The sequence below is a fragment of the Macrobrachium nipponense genome, chromosome 9 (genome assembly GCF_015104395.2).
Source record: "Macrobrachium nipponense isolate FS-2020 chromosome 9, ASM1510439v2, whole genome shotgun sequence".
Taxonomy (NCBI): domain Eukaryota; kingdom Metazoa; phylum Arthropoda; class Malacostraca; order Decapoda; family Palaemonidae; genus Macrobrachium; species Macrobrachium nipponense.
This window is the reverse complement of record NC_061110.1, coordinates 103,191,936-103,219,675: the sequence shown is the minus strand read 5'-3', so window position 1 is coordinate 103,219,675 and position 27,740 is coordinate 103,191,936. Positions and strand designations below refer to the sequence as shown.

The window sequence follows — 27,740 nt, the reverse complement described above, 5'->3', positions numbered from 1 at the left end:
CGCTCACACAGGGACCAGGTGGATAGGGGAACTGGCAGCAGCTCTCCTGACGCTTGGGACCGTCGCCGTGGTTCTCGGTCCAGCGGTTCTCCCCAGGGGAGCCGCACGACCAGGCCTGCAGCTCGATCGCCACCGTTGGTTGGCGATCGCCTGCAGCCCCCCCAGCACGCCGGTTCTGCCGGTGGGCGAGGGGTGAGCGTCAAGTCTTCTTCCCCTATCCCTTCAACTTCCTCGGGCTACACCGGGAAGAGCGAGGCGATCAGGAGCGATCACGAGGAGTGCGCTTCTCGCGGCCCTCCACGAGGGCCTACGAACCTGGCGCTATCCTAGGACCGACCAGGTCGTACGCACAAGTGGATGGAGGAGACCATGAGGGTTCTGTTGTGGTTCCTCCTGTGGAAGGAGGAGGGTCTCGGGAGGCGTTCTCTTTGGATGGGCTTGACGGCCCATCTCCGCAGGACAGTCACTCCCGAGATCCAGAGGTTGTTTGCTGAGGTTATTGCACTGATTCGTCGGCACAATGACCTCGGGGAAGGATCGGCACTTCCACCCTCTGAGCCTACATCTAGGATGGAGTCGTTCTGGGGTTCTAAAAAGGAACCCAGGACGACGGTGGGTCTGCCTCGATCAGCCTTGGCCGACAGTGTGCTGCCGGAAGTGGGGGGTGTGCCCGGCGAGCCGTTGGGCAACTTGGCAGCACTACAGAGCCGAGACCTGGATAGTGGATGTTCTTTGGGAGGGATATCTACTACCCTTCGAGTCACGGCCACCCCTCACCTCCAACCCAGTCCATCTTCAGCATCTTCAGATGTACGTTCCCGGTTCTGCCAGGGATGTGGCGCTTCGGCAGGAAGTAGAAGCTATGCTGAGCAAAGGAGCTGTGGAGATTGTATGGGATCAGTCACCGGGCTTCTACAGTCGACTTTTCCTGGTGGAGAAGTCCTAGGGGGGGCTGGCGCCCGGTGATAGATCTCTCTCCCTTGAACCTACTCGTTTGCCAGACTCGGTTCACGATGGAAACGACACGTTCAGTGCTCAAGTCCATCAGGGAAAACGACTTCATGCTTTCTGTGGACCTGGAGGACGTGTAATTCCAGATACCCATCCATCAGTCATCCAGGAAATACCTCCGCTTCATCCTCGACAGGATGGTGTACCAGTTCAGGACACTTTGTTTCGGTCTCTCAACCGCCCCACAGGTGTTCACGCAAGTGTTCACTCTGGTGTTGGCGTGGGCCCATTCGGTAGGGATACGTCTTCTGAGGTATCTTGACAATTGCTTGGTCCTGGCGAGCGGCTACAGGACAGGGATCGACTCCTTGAGTTTTGCTTCTATCTTGGGATCGTGGTGAATTTCGAGAAGTCAGATCTAGAGCCCAAGCAGAGGTTGAAGTACCTGGGCGTGCTGATCGATATGGTAGCAGGGCGAGTCTTCCCCACAGACTCGCGGATCAGCAGGTTCAGGGACGCAGCCGGACTGTTCCTGTTCCTACAGGAGCAGCCAGCTCAGCAGTGGCAGGTTGTGATTGGTCACCTGTCGTCTCTCAAGAAGTTAGTCCCTCGCGGGCGTCTTCACCTGCAGTCTCTTCAGTGGAGGCTAAAGGAGAGTTGGTCACAGGCAAGAGACCTGCCGTACTTTCCTGTGTCTCTCACCGAGGAGGTGAGGTAGGACCTAGCCAGGTGGCTGGATGATGGGAACCTCGTAAGAGGAGTGCCTCTTCTCCCTTTTCCCCCCCCTGTTTTCAGATGCGTCAGCGGAGGGATGGGGCGCTCACCTGGAGGAGTTGCTGGCTGCAGGTGTGTGGGATCATCACAACAAGCACCTTCACATCAACATCCTGGAGCTTAAGGCAGCGTTTCTCGCTCTCCAAGAGTTCCAGGACTGTCTGATGGGACAATCAGTGGTGTTGATGAGAGACAACACCACGATAGTGGTGTACGTCAACAAACAGGGGGGCCTAGTGTCCCTCCCGTTGCATCAGTTGACATTGCAGGTGCATGAGTGGGCCGTGGCTCACTCGGTAGAGCTGTCAGCTCACTACATTCCAGGCAAGAGGAATGTAGTGGCAGACAAGCTCAGCCGTCGGAATCAGGTGATAGGAACCGAGTGGTCCCTTCACCCAGACGTGGAGGAAATGCTCTTCAACCTGTGGGGGCATCCAGTTGTGGATCTGTTCGCCACCCGGCACAACAGAAAGCTCCAGGTTTTCTACTCAGTTGTGCCGGACCCATGGGCAGCTGCAGAGGACGCTCTTCAACACCTGTGGGACAACCTCTTCGTCTACGCCTCTCCCCCGTTCTGTCTGATTCGCAAGGTGATCAGCAGGGTGCTGGTCACAGCGAATCTTCGGATGATTCTGGTGGCACCCAAATGGCCCCAGGCCATTTGGTATCAAGACCTGCTGGCTCTGCTTGCCGAAGCTCCGAGAGAGATTCCCTCCGGGCACAACCTCCTGTGCCAGCCACACGTGGAACGATACCACCGATCGGTTCGATCCGTCTCTTCACAGCTGGCTGTTATCCACCATCTCTTGCGAGCGAGAGGCTTTTCTCGCCGAGCAGCAACAGAGATGGCTGGGTATCTCAGACAGTCCTCTGCAGCTGTGTACCAAGGGAAGTGGTCCGTCTTCTGTGGTAGCAGGTAGCAGATTTCCTAGTCTTCCTTCGCCGAGAGAAGCTCCTCTCCGTCTCTGCAGTTAAAGGATACAGAGCTGCCCTGGCCCTAGTCCTTAAACTGCAGGGAGTGGATATCTCCAACTCGTTCGAGATCTCCCTTCTAATGAAGAGCTTTGAGAGGTCTTGCCCACCCAGGGAACTCAGGCCCCCAGGGTGGGATGTGACTCTCGTCCTGAGGAGTTTGACTCAAAGACCCTTCGAGCCACTCCGAGAGTCATCTTCTTGCTGGCCCTGGTATCGGCGAAGAGAGTAGGGGAACTTCATGGTCTTCCTTTCGATGTAAAATATACGAGGGGATGGGGATCTGTGACGCTCGATTTCATCCCGGACTTCGTAGCGAAGACCGGTTCGAGTCATTCACGATCCCCTCCCTGAGGGACTTCACCGACAATGATGTGGATGAGATGCTGCTTTGTCCTGTGAGGGCGCTACGGCGCTATCGGAAGAGAACTCAGCACCTCAGGCCTGAGTGTCGCTGGCTCTTCGTTAGCACCGGGGTTACCAAGAAGGATGTGTCCAAGAACACTCTTTTGTTCTGGCTTCATGAGGTAATCAGATGGGCGTACGCTGCGGATAGGAGTGACGACACCCGTACCCCTCGTCCGAGAGCCCACAAAGTCAGAGGTGTTGGTCCAACCCTTGCGTTCCCCAAGAACTTCTCCGTGGCACAGGTTCTGAATGCAGGGATTTGGGCCAACCAAACCACCTTCACATCTTTCTATCTATGGGATATCGCCCACAGGTCCTTGGACACCTTCTCCTTGGGACCCGTGGTGGCTGCTCAACAAGTTGTGTAGCTTACCCAGCACCCGGACAGAACAGCATCGCATCCTTGTGTGACTGCATGAATGGCGAGTGAAAGAGTGTGACTGGCTTCTCTCCTTCCTCCTCTTTTCTCTCCTCTACCGTGGCGAGGGGACCGCGGTCGTCACTACGCTGGACAGGAGGCTGATACAGGTAAGTTACGCTACTGAGCTCCATCCTATCCCTTTCAGTAGGGATAGGAGCGGTTATCCACCACTCCCCTAACAAGGGGGGAGTGGATGCCAACAAGAGACAAACCCATGACTTCATATTGGCTCTTGAAGTAGGAACTAGTTTTTGCTTGCTATTCATAAGAGGCACGCTTGCCTCCCTCTTATGAATTTGGTCCAGAGGTCTGACCACTGATCCTGCGGTGCACACCCCGATCAGCTGGGCAGAGGCTAGATCCCTCCTTCTGCTCTTACGACCAGGGAGGGAGCCAAGGTCGGACGAACACCAGTCTGTTCATAAGACTCGGATTCCACCCACCAATAAGTAAGTCTTCCTATTGTTAAAGGACCGTTGGTTTGTATTACGTATCGGAACAAATCACAATTTGTCGAAAATTGTATTTTTCCTAACTATAAAAACCTGAGGTCATTTACACATAATCCCACCTCATGCTACCCCTCACTCTGTTTCCTGGGCCTAAAGCAAAGTGATTCTTCATCTCTCAGTCGTGAGGGACCACCGACTGTCGGACAAGCAGTTAACTACCGAACCTCCTTGTTCGAAGCTTACGACCGGTTCCAGCTGCCACTGATTACATTCCTATTTTTAAAGGACTTTTAATGTTTGCATGCTAAGAATGGCAAAATCATCGTTGTCACCATTAGAAGGAGCTTCACGAATCCATACGACCGATGATATTATTTATAAAACTGGTTTTCCATGAATTCTAGTTGTCGTAGTAATGCAATAAGGATAAATGCTTTAATATATATGTATATACACTTCCAATACATAGGCTAATTTTACCAGTTTCCAAACACATACCAATTGGCAACAGTGAATTCCATGTGAAATAAAATACACGATGAAATGTAAAATTATAATTCAGGCAACATATCATTATGAATCAAAATTCATAAATTCTCATATATATATATATTATATATATATATATATATATATATATATATATATATATATATATATATTATATATATATATATATATATATATATATATATATATATATATAAACACACATACACATATACGCATATACATATACCATATAGATATATATATATATATATATATATACTAATATATATATATATATATATAATATATATATATATATATATATATATATAGATATATATATAATAACACACACACACACACACACACATATATATATACATATATATATATATATATATATATATATATATATATATATATATATATATATATAATCATTTAAATGATAATATAAATGCATGTTATTTTCATCACTTAACATGAAGTAACTTTATTTGCACTTATGGTATTCGTATGAGCAAACTTTGAGATTTAAGATTGAGAAATCAATCATTGGCATTCCTTTACTATTATTCGTTATTATTTCAAATATCCAAGAATGTCGGATTTAACTGCCTAATGACATTTTCTAATGAAGAAATTTTCCATCACTGTTGGCGCTGTAAGAAGAGAATATCATAGTCTAGTGGAGACGACTCCTCGGTTGAAAAATGTTGATTTGCTTGATTATGAGAATAATGTTACGTATAGTGTGTTTATATACAGATAAGTATTTCGTAAAAAAAAAAAAAAACTGGCGTCCGTGTTGGATTCGTACCTTCGCCCAACACATCAGCAAGCGATCGCCTTGACCAATTGGATGTGCAGTTGCGTTTCTCCTTTCGTTCACAAAATACTTAAGTCTAAATATAATACAAAGATGCAACATACGCTTCTAATACAAGAAAGGACTAGAGAAAGAGCATAAAACACGATTCCAGTGGCGGTCACCCATCCAGGGTACTGACCACACCCAAAGCAGCTTAACTTCACTGATTGGCAACCAAGAGTCGTCTCATGTAAAACGTCAATATTAGCACAAACCGACAGTAATTGTATAATATAATATATCTATATCATAAAACTATTTGGTGCGGGTGTGCATAAAATCCGATCGTATAGGGAAACTCCTTATACTATCAGTATTTAGTGATGGGATAGACCTCAGTGTAGAGAGATATGCCCACTCGGTTATGCCGCTCTACGAAGGAAGGTGTCTTAGAACTTCTACTGTATCTAAAGGATCACCCCTATTCCGGATAAGAAGGGCACCGTGGCCAAATGAAATCGCCTTAAATTGCTATTATATTACATTCTGCCAAATTTTGTTGTTCCCGCCACAATTCTCCCACCAACTCATCTATTTTCTTAATCAAATCACGCTTGAAATCCACCTTGTTTTATATTAAATGCATAGAAAGCGTTTCATGAACGATTGCTATCAGAGCCCTATTCCGGGTAAGAAGGGCACCAAGATCTAATGAAATCGCCTTTAATTCCAATTATATTATGTCTCGCCAAAATATATTACTCCCCAGACACTTCTGCCACCACACGTCTTTTTGTCATAAAATCCTCCTGCTATTCTATTAAACTCTTAGAAAGCATTCACAGACAATACCCATCCCAAGCAGCCTTCCTTCGCATTAGCGATTCTGTTTTCCATCTCTTCACATTACGACATCTAATGTAAGCGAAAATGGCTTGTAATTGCTGCTGTATTTCTGTAATTCGTCTTTGCTTTTCATTTTAGTCGGTTTACACTATAATATACATACATACATACACACACATATATATATATATATATATATATATATATATATATATATATATAATATATATATATATATATATATATATATATATATATATATATATATATATATATATATATATATATATATATATATATATATATATATATATATATATATATATATATATATATATATATATACATACAGGCAGTATGTATATATATATATATGATGAATAACTCACACAGTTAGCTTAGTTACTTTACTAACTTTGAGGTAACGTTAACAAAAAAAGTTAGTTCTGGTCAATCAACGAACCAAGCAGTAACTATCAGACAACTATGTAATTTTAAATATTATATATATATATATATATATATATATATATATATATATATATATATATATATATATATATATATATATATCATAGATTAATCTATCTATATATACACAGTAAAATCATTCCTGCAGGTGAATAAAATATAAAATAAATTGTTCTATCTGATTTTACTCTACAAAGTATAAAATTACACCGTGAGATACATACAGTGGCAACTACATGGCAGGTAGAGGGACTTCCAAGAACACTGAATGAGTCTACCACGCTCACTCAGCCCCACAGAAAGACAGGGATTGGACAGGAGACAAATGCTTTATTTTTAATAGCTTTAGTTTGAGTTTCAATTGTATTACTGTGGGACATTTAAGGAAAAGGTGAAGGCACTGGTGAAAAGTTTGAATGTGTATAGTATAAACAATATAGGGGGACTGTAGATAGGAGTAAATAATATGAAGTACAGTAAGGAAAATATTGGTTGTAGAAGGTTTCAAATAGTTTCTGACAATTTTGAAGGAGGTGATCGATATTCCATGAAGAGCAGAAAAGTTTTGGGAGCTTAAGTGTCAAGATAAGCAAGTTAAGAATAGAAAGGTTTGGGATGCCAATGACTGTCTGACTGTATGAGAAGGGTAAAAAGTTGACAAATGTGATTGAGCTGAAGTTCTTGGGAACATGTGAAGGGAGGTAGTTTAATCTAAAGAATTATGAATAGGTCAGGGAGAGGTGTGAGGGGTAAGGAACAGTATCTGAGATCAAGGGATGGACATGTGGAAAGAACATATGATGAATAACTCCACACAGTTCGGAACATAAGCTATTTAAAATGTTTCCATAAAAAGAAATGGAAATACTAGATTTCATAATGACAATTTGTATATGAATATGGCATGTAGAACCTTATTATTGCATACCTTAGCCTAAAAAATAACTAATTATCTATGATGCCTTACTCCCACTCCGAGGGCAGGAAGACCAAGAATTAATTGAAATACCCAAGATGTTAAACTATATAAAGTCTACAAATTTATTCATAATTTTGTCCACAAGGGTAATACATAATTTTTCAATATCTGTTAACTATTCCACAGGCGTTGGACAAATAAATTTATATAAAGGGACACTATACTGTACTGTAACCAATTAAAGAAAATGACTTAACTTATAAAATGCAGTATATAGTACTACAGATACCTATCAATTTACACAAGAATTCATGAAGAGGGAGCACAAGTCACAAGCATGTAAAAAAGTTTATGGGGTTATGTAGCATTTTAGGTGTCAGAAAAGAGGCGGATGGAGAGGCCTCGATCTCCTTTGGTTTTGATCTTGGCTTAAACTTCTCCCCTCCTTCCCCATGTGGTGCAAATAGTGTCATCTGTCACGATGTCAGCTTCCTTATCTTGTTAGGGCAGAAAGCTTATGGCAACACCTGAAGAAAAAAAATTATATAAAGTATGTGAAGAGAACAATAATGAGAATAGCAAAACCAAAAAAAAATAAAAAAAAATACAATTAATAAATAATGAAAAAGGAAAGGTATAAAGAAAACGATACGAAAATATATAAAGCCAATATTAGGAAATACAATCATTCAACCCAGACACACACCAACATCCATACCACAACAATCACACAACTCTGACACTTATGTCCCGACACAACAATCACACATCTCAATAAAGAAAAGTCCTGGGCTTAGGACTAGGATGCAGCGTTAAACTATAGTTTTCTACCCTTCTGCCTCTCCCAATGTGGAATAGTACATTAAATTCATGACCATAAGCTTAATGTCTAAATTAATTGTAACAAATTAATATTATTACTGAAATTAGTACTGAAATTAGTATATTAGTACTTGTAACCTGTTTGTCATGATTATGGAGGTGATATCAATTTAAGGATTTTAAAAGATCCGGGTTGCCTGGGGAGTTGCATTATACAGATGACTTGGTATTAACTATGGAGCTAAAAAGAAATTCATGAAATGGAAGAATAGACTGGAGTCCAAAGGTTTATGAGTGAATAATGTAGGTGAAACTATTTGGTTATGATCAATGTTGTGGGTGAAGGACCATTGTAATTATTGGAAAGTGGCCTTGTGCAATGTGCAAGAAGAGGGATGGTAGCAATCAGTGATGGACAAATAGTCTAAAATATATTTAAATCTTAAATACTGCCCCCTAAAAGTATGCACGTACCACGTACATTATTTGAAACTTGAATGCAATTAATAATAAATGAATAATAAAATAATAAATACTTACCACAAATTAATTCATGTAGTCTTGTATCAAAGAGACTTATTTTTTCTTTCTTCTCCCCCACCAATTTCTTTTGTTATGAGGTATCACATGACCCATCAGAGGATCACTGTTTTCTCATCTTTATTTGCATACACTCAGTAACCTGACAAGATAAATGACACAATGATTAGGGTAGGCTACAAAAAACAGATCCACGATTTGCAATATAATGAGGGGAGGGTTCAGATAAATCTATGGCAAGGTAAAATGAAGGTACATTCCAGAATATTTGGTAAAACTCATGAAACGATATCCCATGCAGTATTTAACGGAAACTAATTATTAGTTTTCCAAAAGGAAAAACTTTAGTCATTGTTGTTAAAAGCTCTATAATGCTGACTTCAATTTAATTCTGAATGGTGTAATTCTATTGGCAACCTGTTTTAGTTTTGTCTTAAACCCTACAAAATAATGTGCAACGAATAAGTAAATGGGCACTCATATAAAAAAATATGTATGCTTACCATTGACTTTCTATAAGGCTTTTCAGAGTGTTTTTTTCAAACTGTTCAACTTCCTCTTCAGAAGTCAGAATGGTGGGGAAAAGCTGGTTTAGATTTTCTCTAGGGTCATCATCAAAATTTCTATCTCTAACTGCTTCCAAGATTTCATCTTTAAACTGGGATGACGCCCTCTCAACCTCTTCAACCTCAGATTTTACCTAGTCAATTTTACTTTCAAGCCCTGAAATGCATAATAAACCTAGAATTATAAGAGGACCATCAAATTAGAAACAGTAGATATTTTATTCTTATCTCCAACGACCTGCTGTACCAGGGAGCTCCCAACTAGGGGATAGGACACGGCAACAACTTGAGTTGGAAAAGGCGACAAGACGTTGAGAGATGAGATAGAAAAGTTTGCAGGCAAAACAAGACAAAAACTGGCACAGTCCTGCAATTCATGAAACAGGATGTGGAGCCTTTGTTCAGCAGTGGACTCCTACAGGCAAAAAAAAAGGCCTCCTATAGTTTTTGCTTAATCAAAAAGATAAAATAATAATAACAATTATAACCATTTAAAGGAAAGGGATTGTCCTGCAAGTGCTGATTCCTCATGAAGACAAATCTTCTTGAAGACATCCTGTTGGTGCCTGTGGGCTTGTGTGACTGTTGTGACAAGCTGTCAGTGACTGAAGACTCAATTGTCTGGGTAGATCCTCTTGAAGGTGCATTTGTAATATTACTTACTATCTTAGCATTTACCACTACCTTTTTTTTTACACACTTATATTCATAGGTATATATATATATTTCTAACCATTGTTGACTCTCAACAAACAACACTAATTGTAGCCCATGACAACACACAAGCATATACCTTCTGCAATCTCTCTTGAAGGTGTAGTACTTGTAGTAGGACCAACAGAGACCAACTGTGGATTAGAGGAAAATCATAGGGATGATAAGATGAGAGGATTGGGCAAAGGGTAGAAGATACAAATATAGAGCAATACACTTACTATAAAAAAATAAAAATGCATAACCATGCCATATATCAAGGTTATTTAATCCAATTAAAAACTAACCTCTATAATAATAATAATAATAATAATACAAATAATAATAATAATAATAATAATAATAATAATTTTTTTTTTTTTTTTTTTTTAAATATCCACAGTTATATATAAAAATATATTTCTATGTAAAAATTTTAAAACAAAGACTTTCGAACACTTGAACGGTGTTCCTCATCAGTGTGACGTTAAAATGTAATGAAGAGGGTAGTTTCCCTCCGAAGAGCATCTAAAAAGGTGGGCGGGGCGAGAAAATAATAACAGCCCATCGTCGAAGTGCTGGTTCGTGTTTTACGTAATCCCAATCTCAACAGGCAGTTGCGCCAACCTCCTCGATCTCCGAACCTGCGAAGTTGCTCCTGCTTGCACTGCATAGGTGCCATAGCCGGAAAACATCCGCTGGGACGTCGGCTATCTGGAGAGAGAGGGGAAGAGGAAGCAGAGCATCAGGGTTCACATGGTCAACGTCGGTTTTAAAAATAAATTCTTTTAAGTATTGCCTGGCAATGAAACTGTTTATAAAAGGGTCTTCATTGGTAAACGACTTGTTATCCTCAAAAGATATTCCCATGTTTATAGCGGCGCCTTCAACTAGTCTTCTCACGTGAGAATCGTCGCTTTTAAAAATAATTTGTGCACCATCCCAATTAATTCTGTGGTCTAAATTAAAACTGTGAGCCACCAAAGAGCTGCCCTGTGCATGAAGATCATAGGCCCTTCTGTGTTCCCTTAATCTGACCTCTAATCCCCTACCCACTTTCCCGTAGTAACAACCATGCAATCCTGACAAGGAACCTTGTAAACACCGTTATTTCTCTTGGTACTGTTATTATTCTTTGTAAGAGCTTTTGCCAAAGTGTTTTTGTAAGTATAAACTATTTCTATGTCTTTTTGGTGCTTATTATATAATCACCTACTTTTGAGATTACATCGTGAAAGGGCAATGATACACGTTTCTTGACTTTCATTTCCTTATTCTCTTGACCAATGTAAAACTTCTTTTTAGCTCGGCTAATTGCGTCAGTAATAAAATGTTCCGGGTACTTTAAGGACCTAAAAGTGTCTACGACATGTTTGAGTTCCCCGTCTAGAAATGCGGGGTCACATATGCGAAGGGCCCTTAAAACAAAACTCATAATTACATTCCTTTTAACTTGCTGTGAGTGGTGGGAAAAATAATGAATATAATTCTCTTTGTTGGTAGCTTTTCTAAAAACTGAAAATTTAAAAGAGTTACTGTTTACATCCCTATGAATTAAAACATCTAAGAAAGAAATCTTACCATCAACCTCTTTTTCTACTGTAAATTTTATCGAATCGACAACGTTGTTGGCAGTATTCAGTAAGCAATCTAAAGCTACGTCGTCGCCGTAAAAAACAATAAATATGTCGTCTACATATCTCACCCACAGAGCAGGCTTACAGTTGGGGTTACATCTCTCTAATATTTCAACTTCTATGAACTCCATGCACAGGTTGGCTAAAACTGGTGACAATGGTGAACCCATGGAAACACCAGCCTTTTGTTGAAAGTATTCATCATTAAAAGTGAAAATGGTAGTGTCAACACAGATTCTAACCAAGTCTAGAAACTGGTCGCAAGGAATAGGAAAGTTGATAGTCCCTTCTTCATGTCTCTTCTTTAGATTTTCCAAAACATAGTCAAGAGGAACATTTGTGAATAGGGATGTGACATCGAGGCTAATCATCCTACCATCGGTACGGTTAAAACACCTTAATCTGTCAATGAAATGGGAGGAGTGTATTAAGTGAGCATCAGAGATGGTGCCGAGTAATGACTTAGGGGTTTATCACATGGTCAAAAATTACAACAAAAATTGCTCAGACTTTGTAATGTTTCAAAATGGGAGATACATGTGGTTAAAGTTCTCAATCTCTCCGACTTTCCTTTAAATCAACAGCAATTAGAAATTCTTAACCTGGGTCTTGGGTTTTGCTTGGGCAACAGTAAACAAGATTTTCTTCAAGGTATCAGCAACATAAACTATCATAATTTCGAATACCCAGAATATAATATTAACTTTTTGAAAGGTGTTATTCTTAAACAAAGCTTAATTGGAAAGGAATTTGAGGTTTTGCCGAAACGACATCGAGAAGCCCTAATTTGTCTTTTTAAAAATAAGGATATTATGGTTGTAAAAGCTGACAAAGGAGGTTCTACAGTAGTTATGAATAAACGAGATTACTTGAATAAGGCTTACCAGTTATTAAACGACACTAATACCTATATAAAATTAACTAACCCTCCCATCATTGCAAAAACTCAAGCAAGGATTTCAATCGAAAAATTAAAAAGATCGCAAATTCTTTGCAGGACCCCGCCCATAAAGAGCTTATCTTGTCAAAAATCTCTGGAAAAATCCCTAGTTGGCCATATTTTTATGGCTTGCCTAAAATACACAAAGTAGGTACTCCCCTCCGTCCAATAGTTGCCACTTGTAATGCCCCACAGAGTGTTCTTGCTTCATGGTTAGCTAAGTCCCTTAGTTCATTACTCGGCACCATCTCTGATGCTCACTTAATACACTCTCCATTTCATTGACAGATTAGGTGTTTTAACCGTACCGATGGTAGGATGATTAGCCTCGATGTCACATCCCTATTCACAAATGTTCCTCTTGACTATGTTTTGGAAAATCTAAAGAAGAGACATGAAGAAGGGACTATCAACTTTCCTATTCCTTGCGACCAGTTTCTAGACTTGGTTAGAATCTGTGTTGACACTACCATTTTCACTTTTAATGATGAATACTTTCAACAAAAAGGCTGGTGTTTCCATGGGTTCACCATTGTCACCAGTTTTAGCCAACCTGTGCATGGAGTTCATAGAAGTTGAAATATTAGAGAGATGTAACCCCAACTGTAAGCCTGCTCTGTGGGTGAGATATGTAGACGACATATTTATTGTTTTTTACGGCGACGACGTAGCTTTAGATTGCTTACTGAATACTGCCAACAACGTTGTCGATTCGATAAAATTTACAGTAGAAAAAGAGGTTGATGGTAAGATTTCTTTCTTAGATGTTTTAATTCATAGGGATGTAAACAGTAACTCTTTTAAATTTTCAGTTTTTAGAAAAGCTACCAACAAAGAGAATTATATTCATTATTTTTCCCACCACTCACAACAAGTTAAAAGGAATGTAATTATGAGTTTTGTTTTAAGGGCCCTTCGCATATGTGACCCCGCTCTAGACGGGGGAAAAACTCAAACATGTCGTAGACACTTTTAGGTCCTTAAAGTACCCGGAACATTTTATTACTGACGCAATTAGCCGAGCTAAAAAGAAGTTTTACATTGGTCAAGAGAATAAGGAAATGAAAGTCAAGAAACGTGTATCATTGCCCTTTCACGAGTAATCTCAAAAGTAGGTGATTATATAAATAAGCACCAAAAGACATAGAGAAATAGTTTATACTTACAAAAACACTTTGGCAAAAGCTCTTACAAAGAATAATAACAGTACCAAGAGAAATAACGGTGTTTACAAGGTTCCTTGTCAGGATTGCAGATGGTTGTTACTACGGGGAAAGGTGGTAGGGGATTAGAGGTCAGATTAAGGGAACACAGAAGGGCCTATGATCTTCATGCACAGGGCAGCTCTTTGGTGGCTCACAGTTTTAATTTAGACCACAGAATTAATTGGGATGGTGCACAAATTATTTTTAAAAGCGACGATTCTCACGTGAAAGAAGCTAGTTGAAGGCGCCGCTATAAACATGGGAATATCTTTTGAGGATAACAAGTCGTTTACCAATGAAGACCCTTTTATAAACAGTTTCATTGCCAGGCAATACTTAAAAGAATTTATTTTTAAAACCGACGTTGACCATGTGAACCCATGATGCTCTGCTTCCCTCTTCCCCTCTCTCTCCAGATAGCCGACGTCCCAGCGGATGTTTCCGGCTATGGCACCTATGCAGTGCAAGCAGGAGCAACTTCGCAGGTTCGGAGATCGAGGAGGTTGGCGCAACTGCCTGTTGAGATTGGGATTACGTAAAACACGAACCAGCACTTCGACGATGGGCTGTTATTATTTTCTCGCCCCGCCCACCTTTTTAGATGCTCTTTCGGAGGGCAAACTACCCTCTTCATTACATTTTAACGTCACACTGATGAGGAACACCGTTCAAGTGTTCGAAAGTCTTTGTTTTAAAATTTTTACATAGAAATATATTTTTATATATAATTGTGGATATTTTTTTAAACAATTTGTTTTCACGGAATTGTGAATTTCTTAACAAAAATAATAATAATAATAATAATATTATTATTATTAAGCATGGTATGGATAGACTATAAGAAAGCCTTCGACATGATACCACACACATGGCTAATAGAATGCCCGAAAATATATGGGGCAGAGGAAAACACCATCAGCTTCCTCAAAAATACAATGCGCAACTGGAATACAATACTTACAAGCTCTGGAATAAGACTAGCAGAGGTTAATATCAGGAGAGGGATCTTCCAGGGCGACTCACTGTCCCCACTACTCTTCGTAGTACCCATGATTCCCATGACAAAAGTACTACAGAAGATGGATGCCGGGTACCAACTCAAGAAAAGAGGCAACAGAATTAACCATCTGATGTTCATGGACGACATCAAGCTGTATGGTAAGAGTATCAAGGAAATAGATACCCTAATCCAGACTGTAAGGATTGTATCTGGGGACATAAGGATGGAGTTTGGAATAGAAAAATGCGCCTTAGTCAACATACAAAAGGGCAAAGTAACAAGGACTGAAGGGATAAAGCTACCAGATGGGAGCAACATCAAACACATAGATGAGACGGGATACAAATACCTGGGAATAATGGAAGGAGGGGATATAAAACACCAAGAGATGAAGGACACGATCAGGAAAGAATATATGCAGAAGATCAGGCGATACTCAAGTCAATACTCAATGCTGGAAATATGATAAAAGCCATAAACACATGGGCAGTGCCAGTAATCAGATACAGCGCAGGAATAGTCAGATACAGCGCAGGAATAGTGGAATGGATGAATGCAGAACTCCGCAGCATAGACCAGAAAACTAGGAAACATATGACAATACACAAAGCACTACACCCAAGAGCAAATACGGACAGACTATACATTACACGAAAGGAAGGAGGGAGAGGACTACTAAGCATAGAGGACTGCGTCAACATCGAGAACAGAGCACTGGGGCAATATCTGAAAACCAGTGAAGACGAGTGGCTCAAGAGTGCATGGGAAGAAGGACTGATAAAAGTAGACGAAGACCCACAAATATACAGAGACAGGAGAATGACAAACAGAACAGAGGAATAGCACAACAAACCAATGCACGGACAATACATGAGACAGACTAAAGAACTAACCAGCGATGACACATGGCAATGGTTACAGAGGGGAGAGCTCAAGAAGGAAACTGAAGAAATGATAACAGCAGCACAAGATCAGGCCCTAAGAACCAGATATATCCAAAGAACGATAGATGGAAATAACATCTCTCCCATATGTAGGAAGTGCAATATGAAAAATGAGACCATAAACCACATAGCAAGCAAATGTCCGGCACTTGCACAGAACCAGTACAAAAAGAGGCATGATTCAGTAGCAAAAGCCCTTCACTGGAGCCTGTGCAAGAAACATCAGCTACCTTGCAGTAATAAGTGGTATGAGCACCAACCAGAAGGAGTGATAGAAAACGATCAGGCAAAGATCCTCTGGGACTATGGTATCAGAACAGATAGGGTGATACGGGCAAACAGACCAGACGTGACCTTGATTGACAAAATCAAGAAGAAAGTATCACTCATTGATGTCGCAATACCATGGGACACCAGAGTTGAAGAGAAAGAAAGGGAAAAAATGGATAAGTATCAAGACCTGAAAATAGAAATAAGAAGAATATGGGATATGCCAGTGGAAATTGTACCCATAATCATAGGAACACTAGGCACGATCCCAAGATCCCTGAAAAAGAATCTGGAAAAACTAGAGGCTGAAGTAGCTCCAGGACTCATGCAAAAGAGTGTGATCCTAGAAACGTCGCACATAGTAAGAAGAGTGATGGACTCCTAAGGAGGCAGGATGCAACCCAGAACCCCACACTATAAATGCCACCCAGTCGAATTGGAGGACTGTGATAAAGCAAAAAAAAAAAAAAAAAAAAAAAAATAATAATAATAATAATAATAATAATAATCCCTTTGGCACCCCTGCAGGATCCCTTGAAGATGACAAGTGTGGTCTACCGTTACACATGCCCCGTCCAAGGATGCCTCGGCAAATATGTCTATACCTCCATGCGTTTCTCCAAGTGAGTCTCCTGCCACGCCCAAGGAGGAGCCATATTCAACCACGCCAGGACTGCTCATAATAAATGGATAAAGAGAATTGATATCCCTAATATCGAAATAATAGACCAGACAACGGATCCCTGACGTCTGCGCCTCCTAGAAGCCCTCCATATAGGTAAGGAGAAACCAAATTTAAACATCACCCAAGAAACGTTTCTCCTTCCCACCGCCACCCGGAGAGCAGCGAACGACCCCCCGACAAAGCCAGATAAAATCAGGGCCCCCCACAGGATGATAGGATTCCTGCTACGGACGGAATTCCTGTCGTTCATCCCCATGCACACTACTGTGGCACTCGCACGAGAGAATGCCCGAGACTTTCGAGGCGAGATCCACAACTTCGCCCAAGATTGGCCCGACCAATGAGAATGTAACTCTAGGTCCGAGCTGCTATAAATACCGGCCCGCAGACTTTCTTGCTACAGTCTCTTCAACCGACTCGTCCAAAGATGACCTGCGAGAAGGTCAAAACGTCACGTGATACCAGCTATACCAGCCCTTAAACCAAAGACGACCCCAGCCCCGAACTGAACTACACCTACGGAATAATACCGGCACTGACGACAACCCCTGCTTGACCTGGACCTGATATCCTGTTCTAGTAAAAGATTACCTTCAGCATTTATAATTTTTAGAAAATTCCCAATATGAATATTGGCCAGTTACTCTGAAACATCGCTGAGCCTGAGAAGCGAATTGTAAGGAAAATAGAAAAAACAATATATAAAATCAACTCGCTTAATTCTGCCATTCTTTTTAACAACGACAATAATAATAATAATAATAACAATAACACGTATTAACATATACAATCTCAGACATATTTACAAATTTGGCTAAGATAGTTCAATCAAGTAAACAAATGTAAAATTCTAAACCCAGGTAGAATATTAATCAAAGCAGGTAATGTCCAAGATAATATGTGTCTATGTGATTTTCATAGCTAAGCTGTATTCTAGTGAAAATACACTATTTAACACATACTTGAATAATGGGGCAAGTGAGGTTTTGGATGTGACCTGTCATCTTCCGAAGTCATCATATGAAGTGAGGGTGGGATGCTTTCTCTTTGCAATGCTTGTTTGTCTCCTCTGGTTGACCACTTCTTCATCAATGACCTCAGCAAGTCTAGAAGGTGGTCTAATTTCTCTTTTGCCAACACCTTTCTCCTGGTATGAAGCCTCCTTTCTTTCAATCATATGAAGTGTGACAGGTTAGGTTAAGCATTATAGGCTAGTCTGCAATAGGCCTAGGCCTATGATTGAGGCAACAATAACAAAATATTGGTTTTTTGGCAGTGAATGACAACTTTAATCAATATTTTATAAGAATATTTTATAATTTGAAGCATCTCCTCACATACTGACTATTTCTTATACATTCTGGTAACATTCACGACAGAAATTCATTTTTAATCCTCTTTCATTGAAAATAAGAAAATAACTTTTTCAGTAAAACACACCCACCTCTTACCTTATTCAGTATAGATATATATATTTTTTTAGATAAAACACGACAAAACATGAAACTTATTCGCATTACACAACGCCTGTAAAGGCTAAAATATAGAATAATTGAGGAAAAAATTAATAAACCTAGATATTATAAGGCATGAAATTTTTCTTAAGATGACCTCAGCATTTTTTTTCTTTATGTAAGCACACAAACTAACCCAACATTTCTTAACCTAGCCTCAATCTAGCCTAATAATATAAAAAAAGCTTTTAACTTACTATTTCATATACGTTAGGTTATGAAATTTATGGTTACTTTTTTTTTTACTTAAAAAAAATGAAGAAAACTGCTGGGATGTCAGTATCGCAAACCATCAGCAAGGAACATGTATCCAATTAGGCTAATAAGGTAAGAAAAGCAAGTGAAGCCCCCAGCTAGGTGGTTAGGTTTAGTGGATTTAGCTAAACTAGGCTATAGTCCTAGATGGGGGGCTGCGGCCCCCATATTCCATATCTCCGTACCCGTATGTTTATGGGTAAAAATATTTTTCACACAAGACCCCCAGTGAGTGTTATGCTAGTAGGTGTAGTCTATGGAATGGAGACTGACTGACTGACTGTCTGATGATTTCATTTGTGGACAGAACCAGCCTAGTTACATCTTTGTTCTTTCTTATTTTCGGTGAAAAGGAAATAACGAATTTCCAAAGACTTTCAAAGCATACTACTAACAATAAACCAAATTGAAAAACAATGGAAAATCAAACGATAAATATTGAAATCGATACGGACCTAAACTACAGGGTAAAGATTTACCCAAATGACCAGTAGGTCTACATTATTTTGTGACCTACCAGAACAGCATATAGGTACTCCTTATGTTGCTGGCTGCAGCTGTTCTCCCATCCACGGCTTCTGTTGTTGTTGTTTTTTGGTTTATAAAGGCCTTAATGCATGTAATATGCGCTAAATAAAACATATTTACCTGTAAACAATAAAAAAATTCCCACTATAAACACAGTGCGCCAGCTACAGCTACTCGTTGTAATTCCCGCCATAAACACGGTGCGCCAGCTACTCGCTGTGGCCAAACATCGAAATATTATCGCAGGAAATTTGAATCTCCGATTTAATAATAACAAAAACTTTTTATGATTGACATCAGAGTCTATAAGAGTAATGTCAGGGGCGATTTTACAGAAGATGATGCTTAATGGTAAATTGGACCTTATCACGCATGTCAAATAGCACTAAATCCACTTCTTGGAAGAAGGTTGTCAGGCAATGTCAGTTTAACGTTGCAGCAACGTAGGTATCATGTAAAGGCTATTATAAAAAAACAAGTAACATTAGAACCTTCTCAGGAATTATATCAAATTCTGTAGAGCATATTTAATGGGTCAGATCGATACTATCAATGACAATTTGTAAAGTGTTATCACATAATGTTGAAACAACGTTGTCCTAACATCTTGAAATTGATAGTTTGTCGACTAACGTTCCTGCAACATACAGCTAACGTTATTTTTGTAGCAAACCAAAAGCTAACCTCGAACAGGTTAGTTCAAGGTTCACTGCAATGGGGGAAGATATCGAATCTTTTTTATTGTTATCGCAAATTAGAGATCATGATCAATTATAGTCTAATTGCTAAGAGGCAAAATTCATGTAGCAATTATTCAACAATAAATGTTTCTGACAAAACCTGGGAGAAATTGTTTGGCAAGGAATGGTGACTAAAAATTATGTTTGTCAGGGAAACACTGTTTGTCACAGCTAACGACTTGACAAGATGACACCAGCCAACATAATGTTAACTGAGTCACGTTGTCAGATTAGCCGTGAAGACTGAAGGGACACCGATTATCCTCCTGTGCATTAGTTTTATAGATAAAAAGCATCCATTGTTTATCAATATGCCCGTGTCTTCTCAACAGGAAAAGCACAAGTTTTAAACGGGTAAACAGGGGACACAAAAATAAGACTGAATTACAAGCAGTCCCCGGGTTACGACGGTCTCGGCTTACGACGTTCCGAGGTTAAAACGCTTTTCAATTATACTCATCAGACATTATTTCCAGGGCTACGACACATGTTCCAGGGTTACGACGCCTACAACGCTCATCTGGCAGAAAATATGACACCAAAAATGCAAAATAATCAATATATGATGAAAAATGCCATAAGAATGCAGTTTACATAGTTTTCAATGCACCCAAAGCATTAAAAGTAAGGTTTTCTAAGGATTTTTGACACTCTGGCTTACGACGATTTTCGGCTCATGACGCGTCTCAAGAACAGAACCCCCGTCGTAACCCGGGGATATTGAAATGCTGTGAAGTAGATGAAAGAATTGTCATGTTTACCGAAGAGGACTGTAAGTTTTACATTGCTTCTGTTATTTCTTTTGTATCGTAAGCGTTTAATACAATGTATTCTTTGCCACGTGATGTTATGGATATGTCTGTAAATGTGCATTATGATCCATAAAGTTATTTGCATGGTATTTTCGTTCAACTAATTTTACTGGTTAATTTCTGAATCAGAAAGTGAATTCATTCAGGCACTTTCCATAAACTAATCAGATTTTCTAGTCTGTTAGGTATTATTAAAGCAAATTCAATGCATTCAATAAATCTTTATTCTAAGAGAAACATACATTATACCTGTTTGTGCCCTTAAATATCAATATCTGTGTGTAATGTGCATGACTGGTGAATATATTTGTAACTTCCTGATAAATATCTGAGCTGGTGCAATTTTTACTTTGATTCATCTGCGTAAGTAATTTCTATATTTGGAATAACAAAATTATTCCTTTGGACTCACAATTACCCAGAAAATTGCCAGAAGCCAAGAATACCTTCTTTAAATTCTCAGATGCCATTCGGCGAAATATTGTAAATTGACAGACAGCTGCCTAAGAATCTTTTTTTAACGCAATCATGAAATCACACAATTTGTATCCATATAGCCTTGGCATAATTACGTAACTACTTTTTCAAACTTCTGTATGGTTTTTCGTGAATTGCAAATTGTCATTCCAACTGTATAGGAAAATGAAGAATCGGTATTTTAAAAACTGAGTCATTACCTAACAACGGTCACATAAAAGCATTTTGTGCGTGCTTTTTTTTTTTTTAGCTGAATTTCCTCGATTCCAAGCGCAGCATATGAGATAAAAATTGGGGGAAGTTATACGTCTCGTAATAAAATCTGAATAAAATTTGAAATTTAAAAGTTCATATGGGTATTTCAACTAGAATTTTGGTTTGTATGGGTAGGTTTACACCTACGCACTTTTGTGCTGCAGGCTGTTACAGCGTGGGACCGCAAGAAACCAAATGAAAGCGCGCCACATCGCTGGCGGAGGCTGGCGCGGACCATTAGGGTAAGTTTACACCTATGCACTTTTGTTTTGCGGGCTGTTACGGCGTGGGACCGCACAAAAACATGCCACATCGCTGGCGGAGGCTGGCACGGACCGTTAAAAGTCACATGGTGCCGCCAGGATTTTAAAACTTTTCAAATTTCTGTGCGGCGTCTGATGAAGTCGCACAAAACCATAAGCGGTGTGGCGATGCGTCGCAACAAAAAAGGTAAGAACCCGCATGGTGCCACGCCACACCGCACGTGTGTGGTGCGGGTTTGTACCTCCCGTGTGGGAGTGTTTTGGCGCCGTGCAGTGCCCTTACGGCACCTTCATACACGATTAATAAATGGTGCGCACATGTTGCGGGGCATGCGGCGTCTCCCTAGGTCGATTGGATGGAAGGTTGCCGCGCATTCTGGGGAGGATAAAAGGGGCCGGACAGACCACGGGGCCATCATTCGCGCTCTGACAGCGTGTCGATAATGTATAAATAAATAGAATTTTATTTTTTGAATAAATTATTTTTTTTATTTTCTTAATAATAAATGATTTTGTACATTTTATATAATTCATAATGTTTCTTTTTGTATTAAATATGTTGAAATACTGATTTGCATTTACATTTTCCTTATTGATGCTTAATTTATGTCATGACAATATATATGATGATATGATTGGGTGAAATGAAATTGAAAAATGAAAAAGCATGGCCATAAAGAATAATAACATGAAGAAATATAACAGGAAATCTAACATGAAATATGACATATGAAACATGAAATAAATAGAACTCGGAAAATAACTTGAACTATAAAATGAAAGGTAACATGAAATAAATAGGGCCATCAAATGAAATAATAACATACAAGGTAAAGAACAATAATATAATATTGAGAACATGAACACATACAAATGATAATGAAACAATAATTAACACTGACTGGACATGGTTATTAACAGGGGAACAATGAAAAATCAGTAACAGACTAAAGACATATTGACCTCAGTTGATAATATATGATACTTGCAGTTGAAAATGTTGATAGAAACCAAGTCTCAATTTAATTTCCTTACATTCTATGCTTTTTATGTTCATTTTCTTACATTCTGTGCTTTACTTGTATGTTTTTATTTTTACTTCCATTCTATGCTTTTCATGTTCATTTTCTTACATTCTATGCTTTTCATGTTCATTTTTGTACTTTCTATGCTTTTCATGTTCATTTTCTTACTTTCTATGCTTTTCATGTTCATTTTCTTACTTTCTATGTTTTTCATGTTCATTTTCGTAATTACATTCTATGCTTTTCATGTTCATTTTCTTACTTTCTATGCTTTTCATGTTCAATTTCTTACTTTCTATGTTTTTCATGTTCATTTCCGTAATTACATTCTATGCTTTTCATGTTCATTTTCTTACTTTCTATGCTTTTCATGTTCATGTTCTTACTTTCTATGCTTTTCATGTTCATTTTCTTACTTTCTATGCTTTTCATGCTCATTTTTGTAATTACATTCTATGCTTTTTATGTTCACTTTCTTACATTCTGTGCTTTACTTGTTTGTTTGTTTTTTACTTCCATTCTATGCTTTTCATGTTCATTTTCTTACATTCTATGCTATTCATGTTCATTTTCTTACTTTCTATGTTTTTCATAATTACATTCTATGCTTTTCATGTTCATTTTCGTAATTACATTCTATGCTTTTCATGTTCATTTTCTTACTTTCTATGCTTTTCATGTTCATTTTCGGAATTACATTCTATGCTTTTCATGTTCATTTTCGTAATTATATTCTATGCTTTTCATGTTCATTTTCGGAATTACATTCTATGCTTTTCATGTTCATTTTCGTAATTATATTCTATGCTTTTCATGTTCATTTTCTTACTTTCTATGCTTTTCATGTTCATTTTCTTACTTTTTATGTTTTTATTGTTCATTTTCGTAATTACATTCTATGCTTTTCATGTTCATTTTCTTACTTTCTATGTTTTTCATGTTTATTTTCGTAATTACATTCTATGCTTTTCATGTTCAATTTCTTACTTTTTATTTGTTTTTATTGTTCATTTTCGTAAATTACATTCTATGCTTTTCATGTTCATTTTCTTACTTTTTATGTTTTTTATTGTTCATTTCGTAATTACATTCTATGCTTTTCATGTTCAATTTCTTACTTTCTATGTTTTTCATGTTTATTTTCGTAATTACATTCTATGCTTTTCATGTTCATTTTCTTACTTTCATTGCTTTTCATGTTCATTTTTGTAATTACATTCTATGCTTTTCATGTTCATTTTCTTACTTTCTATGCTTTTGATGTTCATTTTCGTAATAACATTCTATGCTTTTCATGTTCATTTTCTTACTTTCTATGCTTTTCATGTCCATTTTCTTACTTTCTATGCTTTTCATGTTTATTTTCGTAATTACATTCTATGCTTTTTGTTCACTTTCTTACACTCTATGCTATTCATGTTCATTTTCTTACATTCTATGCTATTCATGTTCATTTTCTTACATTCTATGCTATTCATGTTCATTTTCTTACATTCTATGCTATTCATGTTCATTTTCTTACTTTCTATGCTTTTCATATTCATTTTCGTAATTACATTCTATGCTTTTCATGTTCATTTTCTTACTTTCTATGCTTTTCATGTTCATTTTTGTAATTACATTCTATGCTTTTCATGTTCATTTTCTTACTTTCTATGCTTTTCATGTTCATTTTCGTTATTATATTCTATGCTTTTCATGTTCATTTTCTTACTTTCTATGCTTTTTATGTTCATTTCCGTAATTACATTCTATGCTTTTCATGTTCATTTTCTTACTTTCTATGCTTTTCATGTTGATTTTCTTACTTTCTATGCTTTTCATGTTCATTTTCTTACTTTCTATGCTTTTCATATTCATTTTCGGAATTACATTCTATGCTTTTCATGTTCATTTTCTTACTTTCTATGCTTTTCATGTTCATTTTCGTAATTACATTCTATGCTTTTCATGTTCATTTTCTTACTTTCTATGCTTTTTATGTTCATTTTCGTAATTACATTCTATGCTTTTCATGTTCATTTTCGTAATTACATTCTATGCTTTTCATGTTCATTTTCTTACTTTCTATGCTTTTCATGTTCATTTTCGTAATTACATTCTATGCTTTTCATGTTCATTTTCTTACTTTCTATGCTTTTCATGTTCATTTTCTTACATTCTATGCTTTTCATGTTCATCTTCTTACATTCTATGCTTTTCATGCTCATTTTCTTACACTCTATGCTTTTCATGTTCATTTCCTTACATTCTATGTTTTTCACGTTCATTTTCTTACATTCTATGATTTTCATGTTCATTTTCTTACATTCTATGCTTTTCATGTTCATTTTCTTACATTCTATGCTTTTCATGTTCATTTTCTTACATTCTATGCTTTTCATGTTTTAGTATAAGTATTTTTGTTTTGTCCATCATTTGCTTCTCATTTGTCTCATTATTATGAATTATGTTATTATCATTTTCAGTTCATTATTACCCAACATCATTTTTTATATGTACCAATCATCATTCCAATATTCTTTATTATATTAATATAGTTATTAGTTCTTAGGACAAAACAAAAGTATGGGAGTATAAAACAATGAAAAATACATCATGATCTTTATTTACAATTACAGTAGAGACCCGGTTCACGACCGTATTAGAACTCGACATAATCGGATTTCGCCACTAAATTTCCAATAACTTTGTATCCGTTTTCAACAAAAAACCACCAGTTTCCGACCCACGACCATATGATGTTGTAAACAAAACTGTTTCCGCAGCCGCCGCTAGTTGGCGTCATCCAGTGCTACCAAATGTAGCATAATTTCATGTTTTTTAGCATAATTTGACCCAAGAATTGGAGCTTAGCATAATTTCTTTCACACTTAGGGGGGTTTTTTTTTTTTTTTTTTTTTCTTTAGTACAATTTCTTTTAGAAGTAATTTCACTAAAATTTTAAATAAAATGCAGAAAATTCCTCAATTTCATACACAGCTATAGTGAATGTATCTTCAAGTGAAATTGCCTCAAAAGCAGCACTAACAAATTAAGTTAATTGCTAAGTTTGAACTCAACTAAGGAATGTTAAATTTTGTGAATATAAATAAATACCCACAGTCGGCATGACAAAGATCAGTAAAGTGTTAATAATGTTTTTTCTTCATGAGTAAAGAATTACTTTTTTTCCTTTTTTAAGTTTTATTTTTTTCAGTAGTTATCAAAATTTTAATTATGTCTTTAGTGATTTTCACACAATTTTCAAGTATTTATTCATTGTGTATGTGATCTGTTAAAGAAAAATAGTGTTTCAGTGGCATGATAATGATCAAAGTAATAAGTACGTATGTTTTTCTTCTTGAGTAGAGGACTGGTTTGTTTGTTACCTTTTTTTTTGTTTTTTTTTTTTTTTAATTTTTCAGTAAATATCAGTAAATAACAAAACGTTATATTTGAAGTAAATTTTAACACATTTTCAAGTTATGTATTAATTGTTTATGTGACCTGTAAAGAAAAAATGGTTCTGAGTGGCATGATAATGATGCAGTAATAAGTAAAATTTGTTGTTTTTCTTCACATTTGTATGTGTGATCTTCACGCATTTGTCAAATAGTATAATAGTGATTGCATATCAAATAGTGTACTAGTGATTGCGTATGTGATCTATTAAAGAAAAATGGTGTTTTATTACGAGTTTCCTAACATGTAAAGATCATCAAATTATTAGTTATAATATTGTCTGTTCGTCACTTTGTATCATTTCACCTAATACATAAATGTTTTAAATTTCCATTACATCGTTGTTTTAGCTCAAATGTATTAGAGAAATGAGATAATGATAGATTAATAGCATAATTCTGGCACAAAATTGCACCATATTTGGCATAAATTCTTGCTTGGACCGACTAGCATAATTTAGCAAAACGGTCAGTAACACTGGTGACGACACTCAGCATTGTTTAAAGTCCGCAACTAATGTTTACAAAAATTCAAACATGTGTCATGTCTTTTACACCTTGCGCGCATTTCGTTTGCTTTTTCGGTGGTATCAACTCTATACGCAGTTTAACAGTTACCTTTTGATTCATCATGGGTCCCAACATTACTACTAGCTATCTATGTTCAAACCTATTGCTATTGTTAATCTCTGAAATAATGGAAAAGTGTTTACATGGCATCTCGCGTTTTCCTTCTTCAAAATGTTTCCATCATTTCCAACTCCAAAATAAACCTGAAGTTTTGTCTATCCTCTCCTCTGCATGAAAGTGATGAGCGAAAAAAAGATATAATCAAGCACCCTTGCTTGATTTTTTATCAAGCGTAGACATATTTTAAAACCATGCTCACACTTGAGGCGCGCGTTTCAGTAGCAAATGCAATACGTATTTAAGTGTTAGGTTTGGAGCGAAGGCAATGTTACGTACGTAGGTTACATGTGCGGTTCGGTAGCGAATGCAATCTTTAAGCTTTGTTAAGCTTGCCGGTAAAGAAGTTAGTCATAGCTTATATCAGAGAAGCCACTATGCCATATTAATTGCGTAGTAATTAAGAAATTAAGAAGAATCTTTTATGTTGTACTGTAATACGTCAATGTTTACGTGTAAGATTTGGTAGTGAAACCAGTTACATACGTAACATGTTCGGTTCGGTAGCAACGCAATCTAAGCTTTTTAAGCGTGCCGGTAAAGAAGAGTTAGCCTTAGGTTAACTAAGAATCCGCTACGGTATACATTAATTATAGAAATTAAGTAGATTCTTCTATGTTTACTGTAAAAATATATCATTGTTTACGTGTGAGATTTGGTAGTGAAACCACTGTCACATACGTAACGTGTGCCGTTCGGTAGCGAACGCAATCTTAATCTTTGTTAAGCTTGCTGTAAGAGGAGGTTAGCCCTTAGCTTAATCAGAGAAGCCGCTATGGTATAGAATAATTATAGAAATTAAGACGATTCTTTTATGTCTACTGTAAAAAGACGTCAATGTTTACGTATGAGGTCTGGTAGTGACACAGTTTACATATGCAACGCGTGCGCGGTAACGAACGCAATCTGTATGCTTCGTTTA

The 27,740-nt window shown here is 37.8% G+C and overlaps 1 long non-coding RNA gene across 4 annotated transcripts in view; it reads right to left on the bottom strand.

The window, feature by feature from the left end:
• Window positions 1-6,809: 6,809 nt before the first annotated feature.
• The window catches only part of LOC135217994 (uncharacterized), a 61,940-nt gene continuing 41,009 nt past the window's right edge, over window positions 6,810-27,740 (bottom strand). For 2 of the 4 annotated variants that reach the window (XR_010315257.1, XR_010315258.1), the window contains exons 2-4: window positions 9,383-9,602; window positions 8,880-9,021; window positions 6,810-8,044 (exon numbers count right to left, since the gene is read on the bottom strand). This is a non-coding gene — a long non-coding RNA (uncharacterized LOC135217994). Of the gene's footprint in view, window positions 8,045-8,879; window positions 9,022-9,382; window positions 9,603-10,238; window positions 10,297-17,781; window positions 17,969-27,740 lie in introns of those variants that run through there. The other 2 variants (XR_010315259.1, XR_010315260.1) reach the window with 2 other exon arrangements.